The sequence below is a fragment of the Canis lupus genome, chromosome 1 (assembly GCF_011100685.1).
Source record: "Canis lupus familiaris isolate Mischka breed German Shepherd chromosome 1, alternate assembly UU_Cfam_GSD_1.0, whole genome shotgun sequence".
Classification (NCBI taxonomy): domain Eukaryota; kingdom Metazoa; phylum Chordata; class Mammalia; order Carnivora; family Canidae; genus Canis; species Canis lupus.
Window position 1 is genome coordinate 52,693,611 of NC_049222.1, and position 25,877 is coordinate 52,719,487.

The window sequence follows — 25,877 nt, forward strand, 5'->3', positions numbered from 1 at the left end:
AATACATTGTAATGACTTCTTCTAATAGAAAGTTCTCTTGCAGAACCTGCCTGGACTGGCCTTGGGAAGCCTGGCTCACATGCCAGGTGTCATTAAGATCCAGTTGTCCAAATACTCTTTGCCTTTCAAAAACATGTACTTGTATGTTTTTGTCACTGATTAGAAATACTTGTCCTCCTGATAACTCACAAATGTCGAAATGGTTTCTTCTTGACAGTCAGGCCTGGAAAGGGATTGGCGTGGTGCGTTACCATGGCCGTGACAAAGCCCTGGGGTCCCAGAGCAATCCACCGGCAAATTCTAGAGTGGTTTGGTTAGCGAGGAGGTGGGAGCACGTTGAGAGCTACAGGATTGTTCTCAGTCTTAAAAACTTGCTCTCTGGTTGGGAAGATGAACACTACACATGCAAAAGGCAACTCTTCTTAGCTTTGAAATTCAGAGATAGTTGGCACCCTGGAGGAGGCAGCCTTACCGGAGAGGAGCGGTGCTCACTGTTGCAGGCTTCCCCTGGCGAGAGGAAGGGGTGTGATCCCCACCACGTATGCACAGAGGCGCCATCCCCAGAATTTGCATGCGGTTGCAATGAGCTTTAATACATTACCTTTTTTAAAAAAATTAATTTATTCATGAAAGACACAGAGAGAGGCAGAGACACAGGCAGAGGTAGAAGCAGGCTCCCTGTGGGGACCCGGATGTGGGACTCAATCCCAGGACCTCAGGATCACGCCCTGAGCCAAAGGCAGATGCTCAACCACTGAGCCACCCAGGCATCCCTAATATGTTACCTTTAAAAGATATTCTCATTTGTGTGATTCAAAGCAAGTCTGAGGGTTAGCTGCATATAAACGCCCAGCAAACGTCTATTTCTAATAACAGGTGAGTTTCACCTGTACCTTTGCCCCTGGCCGTCCCCCGCTTCCTTGGTGTGTGTTTAACCTCACATTATTGCACAGTAGCCTGAGATGAGCCACTAAGGATCGTCTCTGTTCCCATTACACTTATGTCTCTTACTTAAGGATGCTAATTCTCCAAGCAGCTCTGCACCGCCTCTTCATTCCTCTGGATCCTGAAGGCGATGCTAATCAGCCCTCCTAACAGCTGCCTCGGCATCCCAAATGTCATGCGAAGGTTCCTTCCTGCGGTAGTGGCAACGCTTCCAACCTGCTGTCATTCGTCACATCCATTCCTTTCTCTCCAATCTGGACTTCTCATTGGAGAACTCGTTGATGTCCAGATTCTCCTGCTCTCTTGCCTTGCCAAGCATTCACTCACAGGTTATCAGTGCTGGGTATTTTTGGAGCCTGGTTTGGGGAATAATAAACATGGGAAGGGAACTAGAAGCTTGATCTCTCCCGAGCACCTGCCACCCACATTTACATGTGTCCTCTTGGGGCTGTAGTGAGGTCATGTAGAGTGCACGGTGCCTCCGTGTGAGAGGAGACCTGTGGAAAACCCAAGAGGTCGGGCCACTGACTCCTTCCTCCGGGCTGCCCTTCCTATCACGTGACCAAGGTCAGGGGTCCGACTCCCCAGTGGCTGGCCATGCACCTGCTCCTAAGAAGCCGTGGTTGATTTCTCTGGGAAGTAACTCCTTTCCTTAACTGTTGTCTGGGGCTTTCCCCTCTCTTCACGTATGTTTTGCCTGTTAAGACATTTCAAAGAAACTGTTGGCTCATTTTCCACTGTGCTACCAAGAGTCTCATGCCCAGATCCCTCGCCTTCCCACGGCTGCTCGATCATTGCTGTGATTGTCTTAGCCTCCTGGGCTCCTCCAGGCCCTGATGGGAAAGAATGGAAAGGACAAAAGAAAAAAAAAAAAAAAGAGTTTGTTAGAGTGGAACCCAAAGTGTGGTCGCCGGATGACTTCTCGGTAATTGAAGTATTTATGGGTCTAAATAGTTCAGTGTTGTCCGCAAATAAACACAAAATGCGCAGAAGTGACTCTATTACGCCAGGGCAGACACCTGCTCAGGCGGGTCCGAGCTTGCAACCTTGTGACTTTTCTTGGAGCACTGGAAGGATTTTCTCTCCTTGAGTTTCCATTAATTTAAATCAGAACTAAAGTTCACTGTGTCTCTCTTCTGCTGGTGACATTTTCCACTTCACACATTGTCAACCTCATTTAACATGTTGCTACTTGGCTGCGGTCACCTCAGAGGGAAACTGTGCACCCCAAACAGCAGCAGCACTTCTCTGCCTCCCTGCCACCTCCCTCTGCCCTCCCCCTTCTCTTCCAGGAAGCTCTCCCTGTGCAGTGGCACTAGCCTGATGAGGAACACACAATCAGTCTTGCTCGCTGTGGATACCAGTGACGTCCAGCTCCTTTCTTTCTGTTTTTCTGAATGTTTCCAATGGACTCACATGTTGGGATCACCTCATGATAAAATTAACTTAATCAACAATCTGTACCATGAAGCCTTCCCTGGAAGGCAAGAGAGAAAGTCCAGTTGTTAAACAAAACAGAAGCAATGATAATCCACCAAACGAAGGTTGGCTGAGAGTCCATGGGCCAAAGTGGGGCCAGAATTATACCCTGTTGCATAGGGATTTGTTGTCAGGATTAAAATAGTGTCTGGAGATATCATTTAAAAATTCAGATTTCTGATTTCTCTGTAAAGACCAGTCTATCTGCCAATGCGGGCCTGTGTTTCCCTGTGGACATGAGCATGCTGGCCTTCGGTGGGGCTGACTCTGGATATGCCACGTTCCCTGGAAGACATCCTTCACTTATTTGTAGGCCTGACCTTATCCCTCTTGGCATTCAAGCTTCCAGCTCCTGCCCTGCATTTGGTAATGCCGGAGGCTACCATCTGCCTGCTACCTTTGTCTGGAATTTAGACGATAAGCTTGCACACAGTACATATTTGATTGAGGCCTGTTTCAGTGCGTACCTGAAAGTCAGGGGTAACCTTTGAACACTTCTCATAATGAGTAGTTCCTTGGCAATATTTTTTTCAAAAATGAGAAAGCCAAGTTTAGAAAAGAATCTAGATTCCTTCTCCATAGAGTCAAATATCACACCAAGAACAGAATTCACTGAACTCAACACATATGCCCTGGTACGTGTTAATCTCCCACTCTGTAGCAGACACTGGAGTGACTATGCCTCTTTCTCCTCACCAGAACTCAGGCTCCCTGGGGCAGGAACTTTGTCTCACCCACTGCCCCACACCAGAGCCTGAGCCAGGTGACTGACACACACTTTATGAATGTTGAGTGAATGGGAAGGGAGAAGGAAAAATGGACAAGGCTCTTCCTTCAGATGGACATCTAAACACAGTCAGAAGAGCAGGAGAGATTTCTCTAGCTAAGTTGAGAATGAAGCAGGGTGGAGGGCTCAGCATGTGCAAAGGCCAGGGGGTTTGACAGAGAGGCCTGTGTGTGGAGAACAGAGTGGTAAATGAAGAGAGAAGCAGCTGGAGGGCTAGGCAGGAACCAGATCCTGGAGGACCCATGGAGTGAATTCAGAATCCAAAACAGTTGTTGGAGGAAGAGGACAAGTAGAGGCAGGAAGTTGAGGGGACAGAGAAGGAGAGAACTGACCCCAATGTCAAGGACTTTTGATAAGAGATTGAGGAAGTGACTGCTGAGCCACTTCAGCATCCCCACTGGGGGAATGGACATCCCCTGGGGGCAAAAGTGGGGCCCTGCCTCTGGGTTAACTTCAGTTAACACCAGAACATGGAAGAAATATGAGCTTTCAAGTCAGATGGCCTTGATTCAAATTCCAGATTTGATATTTGGTTGGTCCTGGGGGAAATCCTTAATTTCTCTGTTCTCTGGTTTTCTTATTTGCAAAATGAGGACAATAATACTTATTTTGCATGGTGTTTATGAAGATGATATAAGATCATACGATGATGTATATAAACTTGACAGTAGCAGCAAGAAAAGAGTAAATAATAGACACTACTTAGTACTGGAATGTTCTACCTGTGACGGTCTACCCAGAAGACAAAAACTTTCTCAAGGACTTTCTGTTCCTTGGACTCGGTGAGGATGTCTGGCCAGACAGGAAACCTGGACCCAAGGTGTCCTTCCAAAAATAGCTTTTGCAGATGAGGATGGGGATACATTAAAGCAAATGCATTAGTTTGCTAGGGCTGCTGTAATGAAGTCCCACCAGCTGGGTGAGTTGAACAACAGAGATTCATTGTATCTTATTTCTGGTGGCTACAGGTCCATGATCCAAGTGTGGCCCACATGGGTTCTTTCTGAGGCCACTAGGGAGATCCCCTCTACACCTCTCCCCCTGTTTCCAGGGATCTGCTGGCCTTCCGTGCTCCCTGGCTTGTGGAAGCACAACCCTGATCTCCACCTTCACCTTCACACAGCCTTCTCCCTGTGTGCATGTCTGTGTCCACCCTCATGGCCTTAACTAGTTATATCTGCACAGACACTATCTCCAAATAAGGTCATTTCCAAAGTCCTAGGGTCTAGGACTTCAACATTGGTGGGGGCCACAAGTCAGCACATAATACATAACACATAACATAAATGTGATGGATAAAGCTTTAAAAAGTGGCCCTTCCTTTTTTCTTGACAAATGAAGATTTTTGTCACTTGTTTTGCTGTTTTCCTCTTCACCCTGTTCTGCCTTACAGCTGGGCAACCACAGTGTACACTTCGTGGCCCGCCCTCCCAGAGTGTTGACTCTCATAGTCCCAATAGCTCCCACTTCATGATGGCCACCCTCTCATCTGATGACACAGTGTCACTGCAGCACTGCTGGCATACATGTCCATCTCTGACTCAGTAGCTGCTCCCATTAAGCTGTCTGACCCATCAGTCCATTTATTCACTCTTAACCTTCTCAGTATCCATTAGTGTCTCTCTTTACTTCTTTCCATATCCACCTTAGATTTGTTGGTCCATCAAATTGTCACTTACCTAACAAATTCCCTGTCATGTAACTTTTTTAGTCATAACTCCAGCTCTAGATGAACCCAACAATACATTTTTGGGGTGCCTACTTGAGCATCTCAGGAAGGCTGAGAAATTTACACCATCAGGCACACAAGAATCCTGATAAATTCATGAACACCAGACTTGAGTGGATTTCCACCTTTCCCAGTAATCCTTAAAGACTGTTTCAAACTTTCTTCCCTCTTCCAGAAAGTCTAAAGCTTCAACAATATCCTCCCTCTCAGAAGTGAACCCTGATTCTTTTCAGGGAAAATGAAAGTATTTTGATTCAAGCTCATCAACTTTCTTTTTTTAAAAAAATTATTTATTTATGAGAGAGAGAGAGAGAAAGAGAGAGAGAGAGAGATAGGCAGAGACACAGGCAGAGGGAGTAGCAGACTCCATGCAGGGAGCCCGATGTGGGACTCCATCCCAGGACTCCAGAATCACGCCCTGGGCTGAAAGTGGCACTAAACCCTTGAGCCACCCAGTGGCCTGCTCATCAACTTTCTGCTACCAAACCAATGCACCTGCCCATCTTGTTCACTCCTGTTCTCATTCCTTCCTTCTGTACTTGGAGGAGGTGCTTATTCTACTGATGGACGCTTCCATTCTGTCTACATTCCACACTGCATCTGTTCCCATCTTTGAGAAATGTCTCAGTATTGATTATTCTTTCTAGCTTTAATTCTCTCTTCTTCTATAATATTCTTATTACTATTTAAATATGCTTGAGCATCTACTATCTTTATAGAAGAAATGCATCTCTTTTGATCTGGCATTTGTCATTTAGTTTCTTCTCTATCTCTTTTCTCTTCCACAACCAAATTTCTTGAAAAAAAGTGTGTGTAATTACTAGATTTTTTTAGCTACAGAAACATATAATTTATTTTATACTATCCACATATGAGGATTACATTTACAAAGCTGAGTTTTTATTTTTTAATTGTGGTAAAATACCCATAACATAAAATGTACCCCATTAACCATTTTTAGGTGTAGAGTTCAGTAGTGTTAAGTATATTCATAGTTCTGTGTAACCAGTCTCCAGAACTTTCATCTCACAAAACTAAAATTCTATACTTATGAAACAATTGCCTTCCTTCTCCCCTCTCTTCAGCTCCTGGCAATCACCATTCTACTTTCTGTCTCTATGAATTTGATTATTCTAGGTACCTCATATAAATGAAATCATGCATTATTTTCCTATTTTGTGCTAGCTTATTTCATTTAGCATAACACCCTCAAGTTTCCCTCAAGGTTTCCTCAAAGTTCAAACACATTAACATGTGTCTGAATTTTCATCATTTTTAAGGTTGAATAATATTCTCTGGTATGTATAGACCATATTTAAAAAATTCATTCATCTGCCAAAGTATGCTTGTGCTACTTCTACCCTTTTGCTGTTGTGAATAATGCATCTATGAACATGGTATACCAACACCTCTTCCAGACTTGACTTCCCATTCTTTTGGGTATACACTCAGTAGTGGCATTACTTCATAGGATAGCTCTATTTTTAATTTTTTGAGAAACCACCACACTGTTTTCCACAGTGGCTGCACCAGTTTACTTTCTGCCAATAGCGCGCAAGAGTTCCATTTTGTCCACATCTTTATCAACACTTGTTACTTTATGATTTGTTCTTGTTGTTATTCATAGTAGACATCCTAATGGGTGTGAGGTAGTATCTTATTGTAATTTTGATTAGCATTTCCCTGATTAGCAACGTTGAGCATCTTTTCATTTGCTTATTGGTTATTTGTATGTGTTCTTTGGAGAAATGTCTATAGTCCTTTGCCCAGTTTTAGCATTCTCTCTGCAGCATTTTGTGTGATGCATCGCTACCTTCTTTCCTACCACTGGCTTCCTCGACACCAGATATTTATACTTTCCCCATCTTCTGGATGCTCCTTTTCAGTCCACTTTTCTGGCTTATCCTCTTCTACCATGCTTTTGCTTCCTGTGCAGGTTTTTTTGGTCAGGTTTCCTTTCCCTCCCACTCTAATTTTGCAGGGAGAGCTCATCCTTACTCATGGCTGTTGCAGTCTACAAGCACCATTTATATTCCAATGGCTTTTAAATTTATATTCCAATGGCTTTTAAATTTAAATTTCTAGATCAACCGGCTTCTCTGAATTCCAGATGCATATTGTCTAATTGCCCACTTGACATTTCCACTTGCATATGTTAAGGGTGCTTCACCATTTCAAAACTGAACCTGTGATCTGTCCCCAGAAGTCATTCTTCCACCTGGATTTCCTATCAGAAAAGTCACCATTATCTATCTCATCCCAAGAAACCTCAGAATTCTAACATTTCCTCCTTTCCTTCTGAATCTTGGGGATTTCAACCCTTAAATATATTAAGTAACTCTTACATATATATCTACTTTTGCCTGCTTATATTCATCCTCCTTGCTACCACATGTGTCTAACTCTTATTACTGCCTTCTAACTCAGCTCCCATATTGACTTTTCTATTTATATACAGCATGCACAGTGATGTTTTTGAAATATACGTTGGAGTGTCTCTATCCATTCTCTAAAATCTTTAATGGGCTTCCTTTATTCTAAGAGTAGCATCCAGTAATTTCTTCTCCCACAGGGTGGAAGTGTAGGGGAGAGCAGAAGGGGACAGAGGATTGAGCCCTTGAGAACTCCACTATGGAAGTCTGCAGAGTGGGAAAAATCATGGCCCGGAGGACAGGAGGAAGACCAGGAAAAGGAAAGAACCTGAAGTTAGTGTAGAAGTGCTTCAGGAAGGAGGAAGAGATGAAATGATACTAAAATGTGCAGAATAGTGAGGACTGGGAAATGCCTGGAGCGAATTGAGGACAGAATGCGAGGTGAGTAAGTGGAGAGAGTTCTCCTGAGTTTTGCTGTGAAGAAGAATTAGATTTTGTATTGGTTTGCTAGGGCTGTAGTAACCAGTGCCACACACTGGGGACTTGAATGACAGGAAGTTACTTTCTCATGATTCTGGAGGCTGGAAATCTGGAATCAGGGTGTTGGCTGAGTGGGTTCCTACTTGGATTTCAGAGAGCCTCCTTCTTGCTGTGTCCTCATGTGGTCTTCCCTCAGTTCTTATCTGCCTCCAAGTTCTCCTTCTTATAAGGACACCAGTCCTGTGGAATTAAGGGCTACACTAAAGTCCTCATTTTAACTTAGTCACCACTTTAAAAGCCCTGTCTCCAAATATAATCATGTTCTGATGTACAAGGAGTTAAGACTTCAACATATGAATCTCTAGGTGACATAGTTCTGTCCCTAATAGTTGGGGTGAGGGACCCAGGGACATTATACCACCCCTAGGCCCTGTTGACGTAAAAATTCTGGGACTGATTTGGCTTTTTTTTTTTTTTTTTTGCCTTAATTTCTCACTTTTCTTTTCCTAGTTACCCCTCAGCATTCCTCCCAATAGATCAGGGAAGATGCTGGTTTTTTAAATGACACTTATCTGATCCTTTCAGCTGATGGTCTGTCCTTGCAGTGATTCTCCATGTTTATTGAAGTTCACTGTAGTTTTCTCTGACAGCACTCACCAGTTTATCATCTCTCTCCTCACTGGACTTTATAATCAAGGGCTGTAGGCTCTTAGGTGTGTTCTGTTCACCACTATATGCTGAGGATCCAGCAGAGTGCCTGGCACACCGCAGGTGCTGAGTAAATATTTGTTACATAAATGATTGATAGAAGGAAAAAAACCAACATGCTCCCTGGTAAACATTTATTTTAATTTTGCATATTTCTAAAAGTATATTCCAGAGGTTCAGTGACTCACGCAAATAAATAGAAACAGGCACAGTTAGGGTGGGGGCCAAGACCACCGACAATAGGAGGCACCTTTCTAACTTTCTGCAGATGGCCACAAAATGTTAATTATCCTTTTACCCAGTGTCTTCATGTTGAGCCATACACTAATTTCTTAGCCCTTTATGTATTTGAAAGGTGTTATCTTATAAATTTCCTTTTTTTTGTGGAATAAATTTCCTTTTTTAACCAGCATGTTCTATAAATATACACTAAAGTACTCTACCAAGAAAGTTACATATTTGAAGTTATATTCATATTTAGTTTTCCAGAAATACTAACTCTCTCAAGGCATTGGGAGTCAGATCCAAATTCCTCACCAACGCTGTGACATCTGGCATTGGCTTCACTGTCTCCATGTGCTCCCCCCTTTCCCACTGCTGCCAGCCCACGTGGGTTCCTCCAGATATCGTGACTTTGAACTTGCTGGCCTGGGAAGCTCCTCTCTCAGCTTGTAGGTGGCCTTAGTTCTTCTGGTCGAAACGGAAAGGTCACCTCTGCTGTGAGACCTTCTGTGACTTACATATTTGAGGGAGCAGCCTTCCTGCTATTCTTTGTCATGTGTGGCATCAATCGTTATGATTTTCACGGTCACCTATCACAGCCTGTAAATGCATTATTATTCATGTCTCTGCCTGCTTCTCAGCCATTGCTCCCTCTGCTGGACTGTGAGCTCCATGAGGACAGGGCAGCTTTTCTAGTGAACGTCAAACCCTTGGCATCCAAAAGAACACCTGGCACAAGGCTGTTGCATAATAAATATTGATTTGATAATGAAAATGTTTTTAGGTGGGCATTTAATTCCGTCACAAGAATTTAAATGACAGGATAATTATAGTTTGTAGAAAGTAAAAGCAAAAGCAGGCTTTGACTCTTAATTGAGCAAGTTTTAGATGAATAGAGGCATTTGATGAAATGAGAGCTGAGAGAACAGGATGAAAAAGGCCCCTGGCATGGAGGGAGGACAAACTGTGCTTCCCTAGGGACTCCTGGGTGGCTCAGTTGGTTAAGTGTCCAACTCCTGATTTTGGCTCAGTTCATGATCTCAGGGTTGTGTGATTGAACCTGTGCATGGAGCCTGCTTAAGATTCTCTCTTCTTCTGCTCCTTCTCTCTTTCTCTGTCTCTCTCTCCCTGTCTAAAACAACAACAACAACAACAACGACAACAACAACAACAAAAACCCCAGACAAAACTGTGCTTCCCTATAGTGCTTAGCAGTATGTTGGGGACACCTAAAGCTGCAGGTGAACATACTATGTGCCATGAACTGAACTGTGCCCCCACCCCCAAATTCATATGTTGAAGCTCTAACCCCCAATGTGATGGTATTTGGAGATGGGACCTTCAGGAAGCAGTTAGGTTTAGATGAGGTCATGAGGGTGAGGCCCCAATAATGGGATTAGTGCCCTTGTAACAAGAGACACCAGAGAGCTTGTCTTTGCTTTCTCCACCACATGAGGGCACAGCAAGGGTATAGCCACCTACAAGCCAACAGAAGGGCTCTCACCAAGGCCCAGCCATGCTGGCACCTTCATCTCAGACTTAGCTTCCAGAGCTATGAGGAGATACATTTCTGTTGTTGAAGCTGCTCAAGCTATGATATTCTGTGATGGTGACTCAAGCAGACAAATAGAACAATGAAACGCCGGGACACCTGCACCCCGATGTTTATAGCAGCAATGGCCACAATAGCCAAACTGTGGAAGGAGCCTCGGTGTCCATCAAAAGATGAATGGATAAAGAAGATGTGGTTTATGTATACAATGGAATATTACTCAGCCATTAAAAACGACAAATACCCACCATTTGCTTCAACGTGGATGGAACTGGAGGGTATTATGCTGAGTGAAGTAAGTCAAGTCGGAGAAGGACAAACAGTATATGTTCTCATTCATTTGGGGAATATAAATAATAGTGAAAGGGAATATAAGGGAAGGGAGAAGAAATGTGTGGGAAATATCAGAAAGGGAGACAGAACGTAAAGACTGCTAACTCTGGGAAACGAACTAGGGGTGGTGGAAGGGGAGGAGGGCGGGGGGTGGGGGTGAATGGGTGACGAGCACTGAGGGGGGCACTTGACGGGATGAGCACTGGATGTTATTCTGTATATTGGTAAATTGAACACCAATAAAAATAAATTTATTAAAAAATAAAAAATAAAACAGTAGGGATTAAAAAAAAAAAGAACATGTCTTCTGATGGTGGTAATTTTACACCTTGGAAATTCATTAAAGAGAAGGAAATGTTTGCACACCAGCTATGCTAGAGCTCCACATGGCTTAGTCTGTGCTTGGTCAATCAAAAATGTCAAATCAAATCCAAAAAACCATTGAAAAGCAATCAATGTGTTTTTCCAGTCTCTTGAGGAAACAGCAAGGGGAGAAGCACAGTCCTATTCCATTGTAAAGACAGAAAAGATGCCATGTCTCTGGTCACTCTGTCTTCCACAGACAGCAGCTCTGCCCTCGAGTGTCTGCCTTAGCTTCTCTGAGTCCCTGAACTCCAGTCCTTTGGCTTGAGTTGATGTGGGTTTTAGAATTTGACTAACAGATGCCAAGGACTCTCCACTGAGCTCTTTACTCTAACACAGTGAGGTATTCCACTACAGAAATCAGGTTTTGCTCTCTGAGTTCATGGATGAGCCTGAATAAGAGATTTTATCAGCCCTCGTAGGCAGCAGGATTTCTTGGCTTCAGAGCTTTCCATCCCTGTACAGTTCCTGTGGCAAGTGCCAACCATGACTCAAAAATCTGTTTGTCTCTGGTCCATGTCTTGGCGTGTCCTGTGACTTTCTCAAGTTTATAGTTGAAATCAAGCTGTTGAAACAGTTCATAACTGGCCTGATGTCAAGTCTTCCAGCAGCTGCCAGCTCTCACGGAACCTGATAGGTGGGTCTGTCCAGGCCCGAAGTGAGCCCCAGTATGTCTGCTGCCACTCTTCTTTTGCCTTCCATGGGGGAACTAAGAACATGAGTGTCCATGGAAGTTGGGGTAAAGAATAACATCTGGTTTGCTGTACTGTGTGGAAGGTTTTAGACTTTTCTGTTAAGTGGACTTACATATCACCACATATGTCTGATACTGTGCATTGAGTCCTAATCAGTGTGTGTTCTTTCAAATTGTAAAATGAATCTCTTTGTGATCTCTACTATGTTTATGGCAGACATTACTAGTTTCCAACAATATTTACAGTTCTCCTCCTTTTTCTAGAAACAGGAAGATTACCTTTCTGAGCTCCCTTTGCATTTAAGTGGAAGAACAGTGTGTGATTTGCCATGTTTTCTTCTCCTGTCTTGGCTAACCCTGAAGGCTTATGTTGTGATGGAGATGCCACAGATCAAAGAAATCTGGAATTCTGTGCTACCTCTTGTAGGAGTGTTATCATCCATGAGAATACATCAGGCTTCGTGTGAGAAACAGTTCTGTTTTGTTAGACACTGAAATTTTGGTGCAATTTGCTGTAGAGCATAATCCAAGCTATCCTGGTCGGTAGAACATCCTTCCATTTTTGGGATATTTTTCTGAGGATCAAATGCCTTGGACTCAGCACACTTTTTGTGCTCATATTCAAAACACACTCTTGGTCACGTATTGGGTAATAAATAGAAAACAAGCTATGGACTCCCACTTGACTTTAGCAAGCCTAGAAAATGGTGTGGAAAGCATTACCCAAGAATAACTGGGGACTATGTGGTCAATCTTTTCTCATTGTCAGCTCAAATAAACACAACTTAGAATAAAAAAGAAACTTATGGCAATTCCAATATTTAATTCCATTCATCAAGGGAATATTGGTGGGAGAAAGGGCCAAGGTAAAGAATACATTTTCAATGCACAGAAATATCTTTTAAACTTCTTCCTCTCCATTTCCAACACTTTGTGTCCTTCACACAGACAGTAACAGCTCAGTGAAACTCTTGTCTCCTTTAATTTTTCACCCCTGATCCCTAAAAATTCTATACCATCTGATACTTGCCAACACGTTGCTTCACTCAGGTGGCTGGGTTCTGTTTTCTGCTGTCTTCCCCTCTTTTGTTTGTTTTCTTTCCTCTTACCAGTTGTTGTTTGTCTTTCCAATAGAAGAGATAATATATATATATATACATATATATATAGTCTTATATATATACTACATATATATCAAATTATTATGCAAAATTAGCATGAATTTATGAGCAAGAATAAAAAATTCAAACCACCACCACTGTGGTGGTTTAGAACTTGAATCCCAGAGTCCTTCCTTCCCAAGATTTATTATTTATTAGCAGTATAAATTAGACAGCAGATTAACCCTTCTGATGTAAGTAAATGCATTTGTAAGATGAAATTAATGATTCTATCTACCCCCACCAGATTATCATGTTGTTTTAGACAGATAGCCTAGGTAAATATTTGACACATAGTAAGAGCTTTCTTCTTTCCCTCTTCTTTCTCTTGGACACTAGCCCACCACATATTATTCTCCACAGTCATTTGAGAAGCACTCCATTATATTAATTCCATCCTTATAGCCACTTTGAACTAGATTGTATAGTCTTTCCTTTCCAAATAATGCCATGGAGGAAGAAAGGAAAAGAGGCAAAGGAGGCAAGATGAGTGAAATGCTCTGGGGCTCAATTTCTATCACTCTAATTTTTCTTTGAGTTGAGAAGGTAAACAAGCTTTCTGCCCTTACTGTCCCCTTTTCTATATTTCCAGGCTGGACTAGGAATCTAGTTAAGAGATCTATGATCCTTTAAAAATAACCATGAAGCAATCTGGCAAAATAAAATATGGACTAATGTGGTCCAGCTGTCCCATTGAATTTGACTGATGGACAAGATTTTACAAGCATTCCTCTTACAGAAGATGACTAGTGTATTAGTCTGCTAGGGCTATATAACAAAATACCATAGTCTGGGCCACATAACCAACACAAATTGACTTCCTTACAGTTCTGGAGGCTGGAAGTCTAAGATCAAGGTGCTGGCAGGGTTGGTTTCCTTGGAGGCCTCTCTCCTTGGTTTGGAGACAGCTGCCCTGTTTCTGCTTCTTAATGTGGTTGTCCCTCTGTGCACAATTGTCTGTCTGTATCTCCTCTTCATTATGGACACAAGTCATACTGTAGGGCTTATCCTAATGGCCTCGAATTAACTTAATCACCCTTTTAAAGATCCTATCTTCAACTACAGTTCCATTCCAAGGAACTGGGGTAGGGCTTCAACATATGAATTTTGGGGGAACATCATTTATCCATTTGCAACTATAAGGTATGAATATACTTTGTCAACTTGGTGATGTGTGGACATTTTTGATGTGTGAGGAAATTCATTGTTTTTAATGCAGAAGGCTTTACAGAAGTTCAATAATGCCAGTGCAAATTTAACTCACATCCCTGGGAACTGGAAATTACTGTCCGTGTGTGCTGTCTTTGGAAGCTGTGGCAAGTAAAGCTCATTAATGTTCGCTTTGGTCATGATTTGATGATGAGCCAATGATGCATTACCAGCTCATAGAAGTCAACTCAGAAAATAGAACTTGTAATGATATATCGTGTGTGTTTGTGTCTGTGTGTGTGTTGACTGTTGTGAGCATGACTTGAGAGGAAAACTAATAATGCCCAATGGAGAAAAAAAACACACCATTCTCTGAACTCAATTTAAAGAAGAGGAACTAATCCAATGTTTAAGGAGGAAATATTTTAGTCTACAGTTTATTCTAAAGCCAGAGTGTTTAAAAGTGCTGTGGCCTCAATATGTCCAAGGATTGTTTGACACCATCTTTGTAAGAACCTATTGGATATTAAAAAAAAGTCCTCAAGCTATTTTATTCCTATAGAGCGTAGAGTGCTATTTCACAGTGGTATCAGCTATTTTGGGTTGGATATTTTCTGCTGCTCCTTTCCTCTTTGAAAGCAAAAACTGGAACCCCAGGAGCTCAAATTGTTATGAAAAGCAGAGTGTCGCAGGTGTGATGGCCGAGGTTGAATATGAACACGTCTTCTTTTATTCCTTTGTCAGCAGGTTTGGACCAGAGTGAAGGCCAAGGTATGGATAATAATGCAGTTCTGTCTCTCTTTATCCAATAATCTCACTTTCATGGGAAGATCTTTAATCTTAGAGTTCAGCATGCTCCAGTAATATGATGAAAGACACTAAGATAGAAGACAATTGTGAGCACAAGATGCTGCTCTCAAGGCCAGGAAGTGGGAGCTTGAAGGGCAAGCTTGGGTCTCCTGTGAAGCAGAAGCCCATAGCTGAGGGCAGTGATGAGCACATGTGTGTCCTTGGATTTTCTTGGACCCTGGAAGGTACAATTTGAATTCTTGTCTACTTAAAATGATGAGACACCTGGGCTGGCTCAGTTGGTTGAGCATCTCACTCTTGGTTTTGGCTCAAGTCATGATCTCGGGGTTGTGAGATTGAGCCCTGTATACAGCTTCGTTTTCAGCATGGGGTCTGCTTAAGATGTTCTCTCTCTCTCTTTTCCTCTGCCCTTCCCACCCCTCCTCTCTCTCCTTCTCTCTAAAATAAATAAATCTTTTTTTTTTAAAAATCTATTTTCAAAAGGATGATTTCTCCAGACAAAAGCCTTGTAATCTTTTAATGCTGTTGAAAGTGATCTTTGGTTCTGGTAGACAGTCTTTCCTTTTAAAACTAATAGTCACATTAGCCCAGTTGTGGGGATTTTAAAGTTACTTTAAGCTTTTCTGTAATGATTTAATGATAAATAGCCTTAGTAAAAGTAAAGGACTCTAAAAGAACACTCACATTCAATGAATCTTTGTAAGACCTATGCAACGCTGTGAGTCTCTGGCCCCACGCTCCTTCTTTCCACTGATACCTGATGGATCGCCCTCTGTCTACAGCTTTAATTATTATCCATGTATTATCTTTTCTCCTGCCTCCTCGTTTCCTCAATCTCATTGAATCTAATCCTCGAGTATGGAGTTGCTTAAATGGGATGATCTGTTTCCAGCGCATAATAAACACAGAAAGCCCGAGAGTCCACCTAGATGATGTTTAAGGCATCATCTTGTTCAAAATCCTATGTCTCATCTCCATAACATATGTACTTCTCCATTTTATCCCACAGACAATATAATTCTTTGATCCATACTTCGATCGAAGGAGCTTCAGTGTTTGACTATTTCTGGGGTTCTGTGTCTCTTATAGTCTGCCAAATGCTGCCAGGATTGTTTTCTATAGCATATTTCCTTGTTTTCCTTAGTTTTAAGGCAATGAAAGCTTTACAGCGTTTCCAAAATAAGTAAGGCTCCAATATCTGAGTAGGCAAAGCACTTGGCAAGTCCCAATATTTAAGAGATTGTGAAGTGTGTTCTAAATTTTTCCTTGTTTCACTCCCCCCCCCCCATACTAGGTGAGCAATGATTTTTCCCATTCTTTCATCATTTGTCTCCCTCCGTGGCCCCCTGAGGCTTGCGGCCAGACGTTAGGGAGGTAGTCTCTCTGAATGATAGCCTGTTCACTGCCAGCATTGTCCCGGGAGGGGCTGTATTCTCTTTACAATCCAAACAACCAAACCAGAATAAAAATCTCTGCAATTTTTCTGGCCTATAAACAGCATGCCTTCCTTGGTTCACTTCCTGACACCTCCCCAGGCTGTTTGGGTTTCTGCAAACATCCTTATTGGCTTCAGGAAGGGTGGGATGCAATTGTTTAGTTGTTCAAGGAGTTCTGAAGTCTCTCTCATCAGCCGGCAGTTCCTTAAGGAAATCAGGCCAGAATGGGTACTCCTGAGGGAGTGAGGCAGGGAGCATAATGAAGATGGAAGCCAAGATGAACTCTTGCACCAAAGTGCAGATCTGGAAGGGTTTGGTAAAAGCAATCATGTTTCATTTCTAACAGGCTTGTTCACATCCAGCCACTCAGAGCAAAAGCACAATCACACTCCAAGCAGCCTGTGATCCACTCCGCCAGCCTGCCACGGGGGATCCCTTCAAGGGGAAAGGGCCCACGTCTTTCTCTGCTCAAGGGTCGGGGCAGACCTCAAAGGGGAGTTAGGTCACTCAGTGTGGCTTCCTGGGTGTCAAGAGCTGGGCTGATACGAGAACATATTCTGTCAAGGACAAGAGCATGTCAAGAAACCTCAAGAAAAAAGGGTTCCCTTTTCTTCTTTCTTTTCTTTTTTTTTTTCATCCTTTTTTAAACAGAAGAGCAAGCAATAAAGACTAAATGGACTATCTCTCTACTCTTTGTCCTCCTTCTGACAAGAACAGCTGTGACATTATGAATGACAAAGAAGGAACAATTTGCAAAGACACCAAGCCAAATTATCAAAACAGAGTCTCTAATTTACACATGGAAAAACGCGTGACTTTGGGGACATTCTTGGAACAAATACAGATTTGCACTGGTAGTTGGATATCTGTGCACCATTGCATTTCTGCTGTGTTTAATTTTGCCATTGCACAAATGTCACCAGGCTGAAGCCCACTGGACATGTATAGTTATGAGCCACACATAAGTTCCTGGACAGCTGATAATTCAATTTTGAACCTTCCTTTATTGATAGTACATTTATAGACCACAAAGTAGATTAAAAATTAATATATATTTTTCTACTTTTTCAATGTTACAATGTATTTTGTACTTTGTAGTAAGGTTTTAATGTGTTATCCATCACTAGGTATATGTAGAATATTTAACAAAGCTTATTCAGTATATTTTCATGAGTTTATAGTGGGGGTGCCTTTAAAATTCAGGAGTCCTAGGGATCTAAAAAGTAGCTTAGAATATAGCTCAAAACTTAAACGATGGTACCAGCAGGTTCTAAATATTCTTTTCTCCGTCTCTAAGCGATTCTGAATTGGGTGCCAGTGTTTATCGGGTTAGGTTCTGGTCCAGTGGTTCCTGTGACTCACTCTGTGACCTCAGGGAAGTCTTTGTTTTTTCTACCTCTTGTATCTGAGGATGGTATTCTTCAGATGGAAGTTGTCAGACAGTTCTCCCAGGGGCCCCTGAAGCTCTCAACTTAATATGCAAGCCAGATACTTTCACTAATGTAAATTCTAATTTCCTGAGACTAGGACTCCATCTAACGAGGGAAGCTGAATAGTAGAGTATTATGCTGTACTGTGTTTCAATGCTGGTCACTTCCATTCCCCTCAGTGGACCTAACGGTTAGTTAAGGGTGTGTGTGTGTGCGTGTGCGTGTGCCCATGTTTGCACATGTGTAAAAATGGCATTATGATGATCCTTGTCTGTTGTTCACGAGTCAAAGTCTATGGTGAGCTTGGTTGGATATCAAGCATACCAAGATGTAGATAAGTTCCCTGATCTTCAGAGTTATTTAGAGGCTCCAGATGGTGCTGAGGAAGTGTTGTTAAGAAATTTTGTCTAGTCCTTGGTGATGAGTAGGGCAATGACAGAGTAGGCCCTGGGCTGGCTAAGTTTTATTTATTCAGGGGGAACTAGAACATACATAGCAGGCCCTCGGGCCTAGGATTTGGGATGGTGAGGGAAACAAATGTCATAGAATCGAGTAGAATTTCTTGATTAGATATGCCATTCAGAGTTTGGGACCCTCTGATCATTATCAGTATCATAATGACTGACGTCTTTTTGTAGGTGTGTTATCTATTAGCTTTTCACCATATTTAACAGTAGAGCCAATAAATGGAGTTCCAAGGCTAGGGATGCTGTCAAACTTGCTGATTTATAAATATTTTAATATTGTGCTTGAATAAACCTCATCTTTCCCAGTCTTAGTCTCAGATTCAGCTTTGCTTTTCGTTAGAGTATTAATAAAAGTGACGGCAACATCCACTTATGATTCCTATTCTTGTCAAGTTTGGTTTGGAGTTTTCATTATGTGTAGGTAATTATATTTTTCTTTAACATTCTGTTACTTTTTTGAATGCTACTTTTTTTATTCAGCGATTTAAAGGACAAAAGAATCTTTCCTGTCTAGGTTAATTTAATGAACACTTAAAAAATCTTCTTAAAGACAATATGGTGGAAAGAACCCAGGAAACAGTATTCTTGGCTTTAGGTCTCAATTCTGTCCCTGTGTGAACTTTGATGAATCGATCTCATTGGCTATCACTGTTTTTGTTTTTTTTTTTAATCTAGATGGGAATAAAACCATGTATCCATTCCTTCAAAAGTTGTGGTAGTCAAGCGAGATCTTTGCAATGTTTTGTGATAATGGTTACATTTTTGAGATTCACACTTGTACCCATTACCTATAATAAGGATGACCACAAAGCATCAATGGCATATAAGTTTGAGAGTTTATTGTTTGCAAGTCTGGGACATTTGGCTGGGGGGTACCAACTGAGCAATTCTCAGTTCTGCTTGAATCACTTATGTGGGCATCAGCTAGCTGTCAGCTAATCTAAGATGGCCTTGGAGGGGACAATTCTGGTTGACTGCATTTCTCTCCTTTAGCAGGCTTAGACATGTTTTCATGATGAGGGTAAAGTGCCAAAGCAGGGGTGACCCTGATGGCACAAGCAATTTCAGGCAAATCTCTGCTTGTGTCCCATTTGCTAGCATCCCATTGGTCAAAGCAAGCCCAGAGCTTAATGACACAGTGCTAGGGAACCATACCATAGGGGTGTGGATATAGAGGAAGAAAGAGCACATCTTTGTGATATGCCATAGTACTAAATTAGGGAGAGTGGGCAAGGTTAGAGCAGAAGTAAGATTATCCGTGAATTGATCATTGTTCAATTCAGGCTGGGCAAGAAGAGTACATGAGGATTCATTATACTATTCTGTCTATATTCCCATAATAGAAAGGTAAATCAAAAAGGCCCAGTACCTCCATTTGGGAAGCCTAAAGCAGGTTTTCTTGAGACTTTTCGGTGGATACATTATTCTTCCGTGTTCTTTTCTGGTTCTCATTAGGCTGAACCAGATCATAATGTCATGATTCTTCCACATGGAGGCTGGCCTGTGGGTGGGGAGGGCAGTGGGGGAAGGCACAGATTTCTGAACATATTGGATTTTTTGCTTTCTCTGTTTTGACATTGTAGTTCTGCCCTCAATTACCAAGTTTCAATCTAAGAATTCTTTCTACCCATGCCTGCCTTCCTTTTCTTAGGAAGCACATGACAGACATATTGTGCATTCGTGTGTCATACACCATATAGTTACTTATACACGTTGATTGTTTGAGCATATGATAATTTCAACCTGCTAGTGTGAGATGTTCCTTCTTCTTTCTTTTCTTCTTTCTCTCTTTATCTTTTTTTTTCCTTTCTTCATGCACCTATTTTAAAAAATACTAAACTTCTGCCAGGAGCAGACACTGGGCTAGGTCTTGGTGATAAAAGGGGGAGCAGAAAAACAGATCTGCTGTCATCGAGGCTGTAGTATATTATTTCAAGCTCTAATTCATAAGACGTGCAAAACTCTGTTGTGGTTTAGATCCATCAGAACACTGTTTTCATCATATGTAGATGGTAATCCTCTCTTTCTAATGACAAAATTCCTGTAAAAAGTCTTCTGAAACTCAGAAGCCACCTTCTGTAAATCCAAACCTTCAATCATTCCATACTTCCAAATCTTTATATTTCAAGTCATAAGTCTAATTCTTTTTTTCCTGAACATAATGTTTAGAGTCAAATATTTGCAAATTGCAAATTTGGACCGTGTTGAACAATTCACATACAGTGAGGCAATTTACACTCAAAACTCAAGAGAGGTGGGCCTGGTTGCGTTCATTTTCCTGATAGTGTAGGAAAATAACAGACTATATCAAATTATTGATGCGGTTTCATCTGAATTGATTTTCCTTTTACATTTGCTTTCCCAGAAAATCTTTTTTTTTTTTTTTTTTTTTTGTGGCCTTTCTCTCTCTTTAGTATGATGCCTTCATGAAAATAAAGCTGTCATGTAGAGAAGGGACGGTCTGTGTCAAAGCAAACACTACCTTATATTCAAGGTTGCCCTTTTATTTCACTGCCAAACCTACTTATGTCCTAAAAGTGCCATTTTGAATGTTGGCAAACTTGAGAGAACCAACTCTAGGACAGGTACTCCCAGGGTGGTAAGTCCAGCTGGGCAAGAAGACATTAATTCGTCTTTGAAATGTAGCCAGGCCCCTGCTAATCCCAAAACGCATTGCACACTGGAATAAAAGCCCCCTTTATGGCAAATGAAGGTGTATTTCTGGTCTGTTTCCCACCAGGGTCCATTTGTAACTGCCAGTAGCTGCTCAGAAGATCAATGACACCTAAAACGGTTTTGCTTAATTGAGGAAACCCAGCCCACTGTCAGTTCCAGGTAATGGGGAGTCTTTTCTCAATTTTTGTTTTAAATTGAATTTTATTTCTGGTAGTTTATGAAGAACTCAGTCTTTATGATCCCCTTAGGAGCAGATTCTGTTTTGTACCAGGGTTATTTCCAAGAAGAGAGACAGTTCGGGCTGGAGCCTGTGTGCCCTCCAGCTGGCTTCTTCCACAGTCTCCTCGTGGAGAAAAAAAACCCACTGCAAACAAATGCAGGAGGGCTAGTGAGGGCGATGCTATACATATGCATTAAAGTGTAAGGGCAGTAGGTCTTCCCAGCTGTTCACTAAATGCTTCCGCTCCGGGCACCACGGGTGAGCTTGTTAACCCTTCACCTCTGCAGAGGGGGATTGGCAAGGGTGAACTACTGGTGTTCTTTTGAATCTACAGCTATTTGTGGTATCAATATGCTCATGATGGGCCCAGATGGTGATAAAGGATTTTAGTCATGAGCATCTTTGAGCAGGATTCATGTGCCATATTGCAAAGTAAAGGAGCAACATTGTGGTTTAGCTTTTCTAGTTTATAGAATGGGCTTTGGATGGTGGAGGCTTGGATTTGAACCTGGGCTTTGCGACGTTCTAGTGATATGACTGCTGTCAAGTTATTAACCACTGAGTCTCATGTTCGTTGTCTGCAGAACCTGAATGATACTTTATATCCCTATTTCTAAGAGTGTTTGGGGAGTAATTAAATACCTCTTGTAAAGTGGAGAGTGTAATGTTTTAACAAAGGGTGATTTTATAAATACTGATGATGAGGAGGATGAGGAGGATGAGAAGGGAGAGGTGGAGGAGGATGAGGAGGAAACTGAGTATGATAGCAATGAGCATGATAATGTGATAATGAGAGATGGCTTTCCAAAGTCCTGTGACCTGGAGAAGCAGCTCCACAGAGGTGAATTAAATGCCACTAGGCATCCATTTATCTCATTTGTTTTAAACTATCCAGATCTTTCTCTATGGAGGGCGAGCTTCCATATCTGTGTCTCCTTTAGTAGGTACCAGTGACCTCCTCCTGGCCTCTTCTCTGATCTGAGTCAAGCAGGCTATTGACACGGTGGTTGGTGTAGCACTTCTACCCTTGTCTCTGTAGTTGGGTATTTTCACCACTGCTCTTTTTTCATATTTTATGAACTAAATCTCCAATAACTTTAATGGGGTCTCAACCTTGAGACCAAAACTCTATCTAAGCTTGTGGGCAAATGCATTCCGCGTGCCTATCAAGACTGTATGCCAGGTTTCTGCTGCCCACCCCTTCCTCCGAGGCATTGCTCCCACTGATTATGATATGGTGTTGGCTCAGAGCAGAGGTCTGAATCTACAGCCCACAGGCTAAATCTGAACTCCTGCCTGTTTCTGTAAATCAAGTTGATTGGAATGGCTGTCCATTTGCTTACATGCTGGGGAAGCCTGCCTGCCTCCTCCTCCAACACAGAACTGAGTAGTTACACAGACCTGTGGCCCACAAAGCCAACTGTATTTACTCTCTGGGCCTTTACGGGTAAAGTTTACTGACTCCTGGTTTTGAAAGTTAGAAGGGCTGGACTTTTGGTCACAGCTCTATTATTCAGCATGTAATGTGGGCAAGGTCTCTGTGGAAATAGGAACTTTCCTTCCTCAATCTCCTAAATTTTCAAATCAGGTGATAGAATTATTGCCTACTTTTTCCCAGATTGCAATGTTGAAAAAATAAGCATTTTCAGAACAGCATTTTATCAGGAGTTTTGATCAATATTTTTTTCAGAAGCTTTTGTGACACCTCGTTCTCAAGTAGTTTTGCTATATCTACTAAGCCACGAGGGTGAGTCCATACAAGCTACTTTAAGAACCAGATCACAGGCTACCTTGTCCAGCTGTCCCTGGAACCAAATGATGTCGCTATGTGCAAGTGACAGAACAGGAGCAGAACAGGACGTGGAGCTAGGTGTGATAATATGCAGAGAGACATGAGACCACATGTAGAGAAAGTAAGGAAAAAAAGGATCAAAAGAGAATATAGTTAAATTTAGAGAGAAACCATTGGAACATGGCAAGAAATCTCAAAATCTTTCCTATCATAATTTCCTGGCATCCCTTAGACCCTGCAGAATAATAGGATACAAGGGAGGGAGGAGTGGTAGGTGTTGCAGGGCTACGAGGAGCCGGGTTGGCTGGAAAAGAAGCAGGGGAACAATGCATGGCTGGACAGGACAGGACGGGAGGTGTTTGTGTAAAGACAGAGAGACTTTCAAATGCTGTTCTGTTATCTAGTTCCCTTCTATTCTAAGAGACTTCTGGAATGGGATAACAGTCAGCCGGAGCCAGAAACCCCCACCCAGGCTGAGGAACAAGGATGTGTGGCCGGCAAGGAATAATGGGCTACTGGGAGGTGCCAGTGAGATCAACGTCTAAATGCTAGTTTGGTGGGTGGAAGAGTGAACGTTTGGGAAGAGTGAGATGATTTTGTTTCACTGGAGGAGTTAGAAGTAAGTAGGGCTGTGGTATTGCAAGACGAGGATATAAAAATAGCTAACTTGAGACCTCAGTGTGTCCACGAGAGTGCCATGGGAAAGTCGGTGCTGGGGGGGGGGGGGGCGGGAAGAATGGGTCTCAGGTCCCATCTGTCACCATCTCTGTGAATGCGACAATTTCATGAAGCTCAGCTTTCTGATCTATAATATTGGGTCAGTTGGGATGGAGCAGAGACTTGATGAAATCTAGGGATGCTTCTACCTCCAAAAATGCTACTGCTTTATGTCTGTCTGAATCATATCCGCATTTCACTGATGGTGGCTCATGTCTCTTATCTCTTTCAATCTATCTATCTATCTATCTATCTATCTATCTATCTATCTATCTATCTATCATCTATTATCTCTCTCTCACTATATATATATAGTATATATACTATATATATACTATATATATATATATATAATTTCTCTCTCTCGCATCTATCCGTTCTCTACCATCTATCTTTAAAAAACACTGAACACTGCCATTGCTTGTTTTGCCTTAGCAGGAATGAGATGCATTTTTCTCTGTGATTCGAAAATGTCTCTTGCCCTTAAAAGTTTGAATCAGTCCACACGGCTTTGTGGTTGGGAAAAATTCTGATTGGATGAGTTCTGTTTTCTACTTCATTGTACAGAGTAAATACAATAAACAGGGGAAAATAATTCAAGCAAGTCACAAATAAAAACCAATATAACTTTGGGCATGTTTTAAAAAATTATGCTTTGAAAGTCATAGAATGTACGCCTTTGGGTAAAGCTCTGGGGAGAGGCAGGAAGGCAGAGCCAAAACAAGAAGAGAAATCTGCCATTTCTTAAGTGCTAAGCACTGCGTCTGCATTAGCTCCTTTAATTCTATGCCTGCCCTGGGACTTGCTGCTGCTCTGCACCCCCTGGAAAGAGGTGAGTTCTATCCTGGGGAAGCTAATTGGCTTGCTTGGGGAAGGGGTAAAGGTAAAATTTGGATGTAGGTAGGTAGTCCCCACCAGGTCTGCTCCTAATCATTGTGCCCCCTGCCCAGCATTTCATCATGGCAAAGTGCATTGATTTAAGTGCATTTCAATCCTCAGCTTTGTACTGGATGATGTGGCAAATATAACGACAGACCTGGCAGTCTCCAGCCCTACATCCATATTCCTACTCTTCCAGAAGGGTGAAGTTGGACAACTTACCCAATTTTATTTTCCTGTTTGTTAAACGCAGACATAAATATATGCATCTCAGGGGACCACTGTATGGATTAAAGGAGTCACACTTACCCATCAACTGGCGCACAACAGGTACCCAGGTAATCATATGTATCTTCTATTCTCTTCCTTTAGCATCCAGAGTGTGCAGTTTTTGTTAGGAAATGTGGCGGGAACAGAAGAAGGCTAAGGGCTGGTACCAGCAAGTTTTCAGTTTAGTTGAAAAGAGAAGAGGAACAAAATCATGCATACTAACACATTCCATTAGTCTATGCTTCCAGACTCCCAGGAGATACCAAGTGTACCAGTAGAGCAGGGACATTTCTCAGAGGGATTCTGTTTGGATTTGGGCTTTGAAGATGAATGTGAATTAGTAGGAAGAAGATCACATGGGGCATTTCATACAAGGAAAGAGGACGAGGAATGCATGGGGACTTGCATGGGTCAGAACAGGTTTGAGACAATAAAAGGAATAGAATGGAGTTGTTTTCAGGTTTAATAGGGTGTATGATGTTGGTGAGAGGCTGTCTGATGATGCCTTGCAGGGTGAAGCTTGACAGGAAATGCTAGGAAGTCTTTGTGGCAACTGCTGATGGAGGTTACGAGAACGTGGCAAGCACAGACCAAAAGGTAGAGCCAACCCTGACACATAAACCCAGGAGGTTTATGGCTGATCTCATGGGGTGGGGCGTGGGGAGGGGAATTAGAGGGACCAGACTGGTGACTGAGTGTGACCAGGTGGGTGAACCGAAGGTTGGTGATCTCTATGGTGTGGAGGGGAAGGTCTGAGCTGCTTCTGTGAATTACTTTGAAAGTCTTTTAATGGTGCTTCAAATGTCACTCAAAGGCTAGTCTTTCCCACATTTCAATTGGTCCCGGAGGTCCTGAGAACGTACTTTGGAATTTGATACCATGTCAGGAAGGGTGAAACAATCTTCTAAAATAAGATTTCTAAGTATCTTGAAGCATCAGAATGTGCTGTTCTTTATTAGCCATCCTGGAATAACTGGAAATATTTTGCTTAAAGGTATATGTGTTTGTTTTCTATTGCTACTAAAAAAATTACTCTATAGGTTAGCTGCTGGAATGCTCATGTATTATTTCACAGTTTCTGTGACTCAGGAACCTGGGAGTTTCAGGATGTTTCCATCAATGTGATGCCTAGGGCTACCTTCATCTCAGGCTTCCACACAGACGCAGGACCTACTTCCAACCTTACTCAGTTGGACCTCCCCGAAGG

The 25,877-nt window shown here is 42.2% G+C and overlaps 1 long non-coding RNA gene across 1 annotated transcript; it reads left to right on the forward strand.

The window, feature by feature from the left end:
• Positions 1 to 23,239: 23,239 nt before the first annotated feature.
• LOC119870664 lies at positions 23,240 to 25,282 on the forward strand. Its single transcript, XR_005353092.1, has 3 exons — positions 23,240 to 23,423; positions 24,654 to 24,738; positions 25,183 to 25,282. It is a non-coding gene; the product is annotated as an uncharacterized LOC119870664 (long non-coding RNA).
• Positions 25,283 to 25,877: the final 595 nt, after the last annotated feature.